The 7,387-nt window shown below is 51.3% G+C and overlaps 1 long non-coding RNA gene across 1 annotated transcript in view; it reads left to right on the top strand.

The window, feature by feature from the left end:
* LOC116464702 (uncharacterized) overlaps positions 1-525 on the top strand; it is a 4,779-nt gene extending 4,254 nt beyond the window's left edge. The window contains exon 3 of the long non-coding RNA XR_004246989.2: positions 450-525. This is a non-coding gene — a long non-coding RNA (uncharacterized LOC116464702). The remainder of the gene's footprint in view (positions 1-449) is intronic.
* Positions 526-7,387: the final 6,862 nt, after the last annotated feature.

The raw sequence follows: 7,387 nt of genomic DNA, 5'->3' as shown, positions 1-7,387 counted from the left end.
TTTTTGAGATGGAGTCTTGCTCTGTCACCCAGGCTGGAGTGCAGTGGTACAATCTTGGCTCACTGCAACCTCCACCTCCCGGGTTCCAGCGATTCTCCTGCCTCAGCCTCCTGAGTAGCTGGGATTACAGGCATGCACCACGATACTCAGCTAATTTTTGTATTTTTAGTAGAGACGGGGTTTCACCATGTTGGCCAGGCTGGTCTCGAACTCCAGACATCAAGTGATCCACCCGCCTCGGCCTCCCAAAGTGCTGGGATTACAGGCGTGAGCCACTGCGCCCGGCCTGGTTCCTTAAGATTTTCGTCACTTGGTGATTCTTAGTGAAGTTGTTTTGCGCAGTTGAGCGCAGACACCCCGCACGCAGCATCCCTCGGCACGGGGCGTTGATGGAAGGAACTCTGGTGACCTGGGGTTCGTTCTCTTCACACTTTTTCTCTGTGTCTCAGGTTCCTTAGGGTACAGCGACTGTTCTCGCCAGTTCCACAGATCAAAGACAAACTGAATGATAACCATGAGGTGGAAGACGAGGTAGGTAGGGGTGGGCAGAGCAGTGACCTGGGATGGATAGCGGGTAGTGGGGAACGTGGGACACGGCCTCTGAGTGTCGACCGTGTTGCTTCTCCACCAGCTGCGACTGCAGCGTCGCCACGGGTGTGGCTGGAATCTGTATCCCGTTCCTGGGCCTTCTCCCGGATTGGGGTCAGGGTCGTATCTGTGAGGTCCAGCAGGAGAAATTGAGGCAGGGTAGTGGTCAAAAAAAGGAGGAGAAGGTGGTAGAGAGGGTCGGGCATGGTGGCCCACACCTGTCATTCCAGCACTTTGGGAGGGTGAGGCAGGTGGATCACATGAGGTCAGAAGTTCGAGACCAGCCTGGCCAACATGGTGAAACCCCATCTCTGCTAAAAATACAAAAAATTAGCCGGGCGTGGTGGTGCCCGCCTGTCATCCCAGTTACTCGGGAGGCTGGGGCAGGAGAATGGCTTGAACCCAGGGGGCGGAGGTTGCAGTGAGCCGAGATCGCACCACCACACTCCAGCCTGGGTGACAAGAGTGAGACTCCATCTCAAAAGAAAAAAGGTAGAGAGGAGAGGCAGAAATAAAGAGACAAGAGACAGAGGCAGAGAAAGATGGAGGGAGAGAGATGGAGGAGAGAGGAACATAGAAGAGAATGAGAAGGAGACAGAAAACAGAGGGAAACAGGCAGACAGACTGACAGAAACAAAGGCAGACAGAGAGAGAAACAGAGAAGGAGGGAGAAAAGGGAGAGGGAAAGAGAGAGAGAGACAGACAAACAACAAACATAAAGACCCAGGCGGAGGCCGGGCGCGGTGGCTCACACCTGTCATCCCAGCACTTCTGGGAGACCGAGGCGGGTGGATCACTTGAGGTCGGGAGTTCGAGACCAGCCTGACCAACATGGTGAAACCCTGTCTCTACTAAAATTACAAAAATTAGCCAGGTGTGGTGGTGCACGCCTGTAATCCCACCTACTCTGGAGGCTGAGGCAGGAGAATCACTTGAACCCAGGAGGCGGAGGTTGCAGTGAGCCGAGATCGCGCCATTGCACTGTAACCTGGGCAACAAGAGCAAAACTCTATATCAAAAACAAAACAAAACAAAAAAACAACCACAGCAGCGAGAGGAGAGAGACAGAGAAGAGCAGAGGCACAGAGAGGGGAGAGAGACAAAGACAGAGAGACACAGAGACAGAAAAAGAGAGAGAGGGAGAAGGAGAGATAGAGACAGGGACAAAGAGAAAAAGACAGAGAGACAGAGGGAGAAACAGAGAGACATAGGTGGACACGGAGAGGGGAAGGAGAGAGAGAGAGAGAGAGAGACAGAAAGAGACAGAGACCAAGGGATGGGAGTGGAAGAGAGAGACAGAGGGAGGAAAGAGACAGAGAGGGAGGCAGAGAAAAGAGACACAGAGACACTGAGAGAGACAGGGAAGACAGAGGAGTGGGACTTAGACTCAGCGAGAGCCCAGAGAGGGTGAACAAGGGCGAGGAACCATGTGACCTGCACCCCGAGACCCCATTGGTGCTCCTCTCCCATCCACCTCTCTCCGGCTCAGGGACCGTGTCTTATGTTGCAGTAGGCGGGCAGGCTGCAAAGTCAGGTCAGGGCTCATGCTGCATCCCAGTGGCAAAACCGCCCTGCATTCTCAGAGTAGGAGATGAAATTTTTAAAAAGGAAATAAAACTCTTGTCCAGGGAACCTCAGCTTTTATCCTTTAGACCTTCAACTGATTGGATGAGGCCCACCCTTCCCCCCTTTATACCTTCGACTGATTAGTTGAGGCCCAGCTTTCCCCTTTAGACTTTTTTTTTTTTTTTGAGATGGAGTTTTGCTCTTGTTGCCCAGGCCGGAGTGCAGTAGCGCAATTTTGGCTAACTGCAACCTCTGCCTTCCAGGTTCAAGGGATTCTCCCGTCTCAGCCTGGCGAGTAGCTAGGATTACAGGCTCACACCACCACGCCCAGCTAATTTTTTGTATTTTTAGTAGAGATTGGGTTTCACCATGGCCAGGCTGGTCTTGAACTTCTGACCTCAGGTGCTCCACCCACCTTGGCCTCCCAGAGTGCTGGGATTACAGGCGTGTAATCCAGCCACTTTTAGGCTTTTGACTGATTAGATGAGGCCCACCCTTCCCCCTTTAGACCTTCAACTGATTAGATGAGACCCAGCCTTCCCCTTTAGACCTTCAACTGATTAGATGAAGCCCACCCTTCCCCTTTAGACCTTCAACTGATTAGGCCAGGCCCACCCTTCCCCTTTAGACCTTCGACTGGTTAGGTGAAGCCCACTCTTCCCCCTTTACACCTTTGACTGATTATATGAGGCCCACTCTTCCTCTTTAGACCTTCAATTGATTAGATGAAGCCCACCCTTCCCCTTTAGACCATCAGCTTATTAATTAGACAAGGCCTACCCGTACCCTTTAGACTTTCAACTCATTAGATGAGGCCCACTCTCCTCGTTTAGACCTTCAACTGATTAGATGAGGCCCACCCTTCCCACTTTAGACTTTTGAATGATTAGATAAGGCCCACCCTTCCCCCTTTAGACCTTTGACTGATTAGATGAGACCCACCCTGCCCCTTTAGACCTTCAACTGATTAGATGAAGCCCAGGCTTCCCCTTTATAGCTTCAGCTTATTAATTAGATAAGGCTCACCCTTACCCTTTAGACTTTCAACTGATTAGATGAGGCCCACTCTCCCCATTTCGACCTTTGACTGATTAGATGAAGCCCAGCCTTCCCCTTTAGACCTTCAACTTATTAATTAGATGAGGTCCACCTTTCCCCCTTTAGACTTTTGACTGATTAGATGAGGCCCACTCTCCCCATTTATACCTTCGACTGATTAGATGAAGCCCACCATTCCCCTTTATACCTTCAACTGATTAGGTGAAACCCACCTTTCCCCTTTAGACCTTCAACTGATTAGATGAAGCCCACCCTTCCCCTTTAGACCTTCCTTTCCCCTTTAGACCTTCAACTGATTAGATGAAGCCCACCCTTCCCCTTTAGACCTTCCCTTCCCCTTTAGACCTTCAGCTTATTAATTAGATAAGGGCCACCCTTACCCTTTAGACTCAACTGATTAGATGAGGCCCACCCTCTCCCTTTAGACCTTCAACTGATTAGATGAGGCCCACCTCCTTTAGACCTTTGACTGATTAGATAAAGCCCATCCACATTCTCCAGTCCAATCTCTTTTCCTGGAAATCAGTTGATTGTGAACTTGACATCTACAAAGCACCTTCGTAGCAGCCCCTGAGTCAGGGTTTGATTCAATAATTGGGGACTGTAGCCCAGTCAGGGGACATGTCATCACTGCCGGGTATCTGAGACAGAGAGCAAGAGATGAAAGGGAAACAGAGAGACTGAACCCAAAAGAGGTAGACACACAGGAAGATGGAGATAGAGAGAAACCCAAAGAGGGGGTGGAAGACGGTGAGAGGGGGAGGAAAGAGAGACAGCGAGAGAGACAGAGAAAAGAGGCAGAGAGACTGAGAGAGAGGCTCAACAGCAAGACTCCAGAGAGGGTGACTAAGGGTGAGTGATCTGCATGACCTGCATCCCAAGACCCCGTGGGTGCCCCTCTCCCAGCCACCTCTCTCCAGCTCAGGGGCTGTATCTTTCTCCCATGGGGAACTCCAGTTCCAGCCCAGGGCTGCCCCCAGCGCCCTCTTCCCTGCCACATAGTTAACATCCGCCCAGTTGCCACTTGCACACCCCCCATCCTAGACCTGGCCATCTGTCATTCCGTTACCTTCCAACCCCACGCCAGCCTCCTCCCTGGCACCCACTTTCCACTGACCCCTAGGAGTCCCCCACGTCGAGATGCCAGGATGACAGCTTCAGGCTTCAACCTTCCCTTCTCTGAGCTCCGTCGGCCCCAGGGGCTTAGCACCTGCTGTACCCTGCCCAGGTTTCACGCTCACAAGCTCTTCCAAAGGCCACCCTGTTCATCGTCAACTATGAGGCTGCATAGGTGGATCTGTTTCAGATCTTTACCCCAGGAAAAGCCCCTGGCCAGGCACAGTGGCTCACACCTGTCATCCCAGCACTTTGGGAGGCCGAGGCGAGTGGATCACCTCGAGGTCAGGACTTCGAGACCAGCCTGGCCAACATGGTGAAACCCCATCTCTACTGAAAATACAAAATTTAGCCTGTGGCAGCTAAAGGGGGAAGGGTGGGCCTCATCAGTCAAAGGTCTAAAGGGGGAAGGGTGGGCCTCATCTAATCAGTCAAAGGTCTAAAGGGGGAAGGGTGGGCCTCATCTAATCAGTTGAAGGTATATAGGGAAGCGTGGGCCTCATTTAATCGGTCAAAAGTCTAAAGGGGGCAGGGTGGGCCTCATCTAATCAGTCGAAGGTATATGGGGAAAGGGTGGGCCTCATCTAATCAGTCAAAAGTCTAAAGGGGGAAGGGTGGGCCTCATCTAATCAGTTGAAGGTCTAAAGGGGAAGGATGGGTCTCATCTAATCAGTCGAAGGTATATGGCAGAAGGGTGGGCCTCATCTAATCAGTCAAAGGTCTAAAGGGGGAAGGGTGGGCCTCATCTAATCAGTTGAAGCTATAGAGGGGAAGGGTGGGACTCATCTAATCAATCGAAGGTATATGGGGGAAGAGTGGGCCTCATCCAATCAGTTGAAGGTATTAAGGCGAGGGTGGGCCTCATCTAATCAGTCGAAAGTCCAAAGGCGGAAGAGTGGGCCTCATTTAATCAGCTGAAAGTCTAAAGGGGAAGGGTGGGCCTCATCTAATCAGTCAAAGATCTAAAGGATAAAAGCTGAGGTTCCCCGGACAAGAGTTTTATTTCCTTTTTAAAAATTTCATCTCCTACTCTGAGAATGCAGGACGATTTTGCCTCTGGGATGCAGCATGAGCCCTGACCTGACTTTCCACTGCAACATAAGACTCAGTCCCTGAGCCAGAGACAGGTGGGTGGGAGTGGAGCGCCAATGGGGTCTCGGGGTGCAGGTCATGTTGTTCCTCGCCCTTGTTCACCCTCTCTGGGCTCTCACTGAGTCTAAGTCTTACTCTGTCTTCCCTGTCTCTCTTGGTGTCTCTGTGTCTCTTTTCTTTGCCTCCCTCCCTGTCTCTTTCCTCCCTCTGTCTCCCTCTTCCACTCCCATCCCTTGGTCTCTGTCTCTTTCTGTCTCTCTCTCTCTCTCTCTCTCCTTCCCCTCTCCGTGTCCACCTATGTCTCTCTGTTTCTCCCTCTGTCTCTCTGTCTTTTTCTCTTTGTCCCTGTCTCTATCTCTCCTCCCCCTCTCTCTTTTTCTGTCTCTGTCTATCTCTGTGTCTCTCTGTCTTTGTCTCTCTCCCTTCTCTGTGCCTCTGTTCTCTGTCTCTCTCCTCTCCCTGCTGCGGTTGTTTTTTTTGTTTTGTTTTATTTTGTTTTTGATATAGAGTTTTGCTCTTGTTGCCCAGGCTTCAGTGCAATGGCACGATATCGGCTCACTGCAACCTCCGCCTCCTGGGTTCAAGTGATTCTCCTGCCTCAGCCTCCAGAGTAGGTGGGATTACAGGCGTGAACCACCACACCTGGCTAATTTTTGTAATTTTAGTAGAGGCAAGGTTTCTCCATGTTGGTCAGGCTGGTCTCGAACTGCTGACCTCAAGTGATCCACCCACCTCAGTCTCCCAAAGTGCTGGGATGACAGGTGTGAGCCACTGCGCCCGGCCTCCGCCTGGGTCTTTATGTTTGTTGTTTGTCTGTCTCTGTTTTCTCCATCTCTGTCTCTGTTTCTCCATCTCTGTCTCTCTGATTGTCTTTTTCTCTTCGTATGTCTCTGTCTTCCTCTCTGTCTCTCTCTCTCTCTCTTTCCCTCTCCCTGTTGGCCAGGCTGGACTTGAACTCCTGACCTCAGGTGATCTGCCCACCTTGGCCTCCCAAAGTGCTGGGATTACAGGCATGAGCCACCATGCCCAGCCGGGGTCTGTTTTTAAAGTAAAATTTATGTATGTATGTATGTATGTATGTATGTATGTGTGTATGTACTTAGTTACTTTGAGATGGAGTTTCACTCTTGTTGCCCAGGCTGGAGTGCAACGGCGTAATCTTGGCTCACTGCAACCTCTGCCTCCCGGGTTCAAGTGATTCTTCTGCCTCAGCCTCCCAAGTAGCTGAGATGAGAGGCGCCCGCCACCATGCCCGGCTAATTTTGTATTTTTAATAGAGATGGGGTTTCTCCAAGTTGGTCAGGCTGGTCTCAAACTCCCAACCTCAGGTGATCCTCCCACCTTGACCTCCCAAAGTGCTGGGATGACAGGCACCCAACCACCACGCCCAGCTAATTTTGTATTTTTAATAGAGACGGGGTTTCTCCACATTGGTCAGGATAGTCTCGAACTCCTGACCTCAGGAGATCTGCCCGCCTCGGCCTCCCAAAGTGCTGGGATGACACGCGTGAGCCACCGCCCCCGGCCAAGGCTGTGTTTCTCTTTCTCAGAGACAGAGACAGAGACTTGGAGAAAGCGCTTTGCTCCCGGCCTGGACTGTTTGCCTGGGGGAGGCCCAGGTGTTTCACAGATTACCTTTTAAAGAGGAAGCCGAGGACGATGCCACAGACGAGGGTTCCCAGGATCAGGAGCACGTAAATGTACACAGAGCTGAGGTTTCTGCCGTCAGAGCCTAGAGAGACACACAGGTTTGCCTCTGCGGTGAATCACTGACGGACGTGTGAAAGGAAATTAAATCTCTTCGGGTGTCCAAATGCATTTAGCCGAAGGGAACAGTCAAGCTGGGAACTGGGTAGAGAAAACCTGCCTCCCTCTTTTTGGTTCCTAAGTAAGATGGCTCTGAGATGAAAGGCGACCTGCCTGCTGCATGTTTTGCCCACAAGGAAATTTGTGGTGAGCTGTTAAA

Source organism: Hylobates moloch, unplaced genomic scaffold (assembly GCF_009828535.3).
Source record: "Hylobates moloch isolate HMO894 unplaced genomic scaffold, HMol_V3 SCAFFOLD_1328, whole genome shotgun sequence".
Classification (NCBI taxonomy): domain Eukaryota; kingdom Metazoa; phylum Chordata; class Mammalia; order Primates; family Hylobatidae; genus Hylobates; species Hylobates moloch.
The sequence above is the reverse complement of the archived record's forward strand: the minus strand, read 5'-3'. Positions and strand labels throughout refer to the sequence as shown.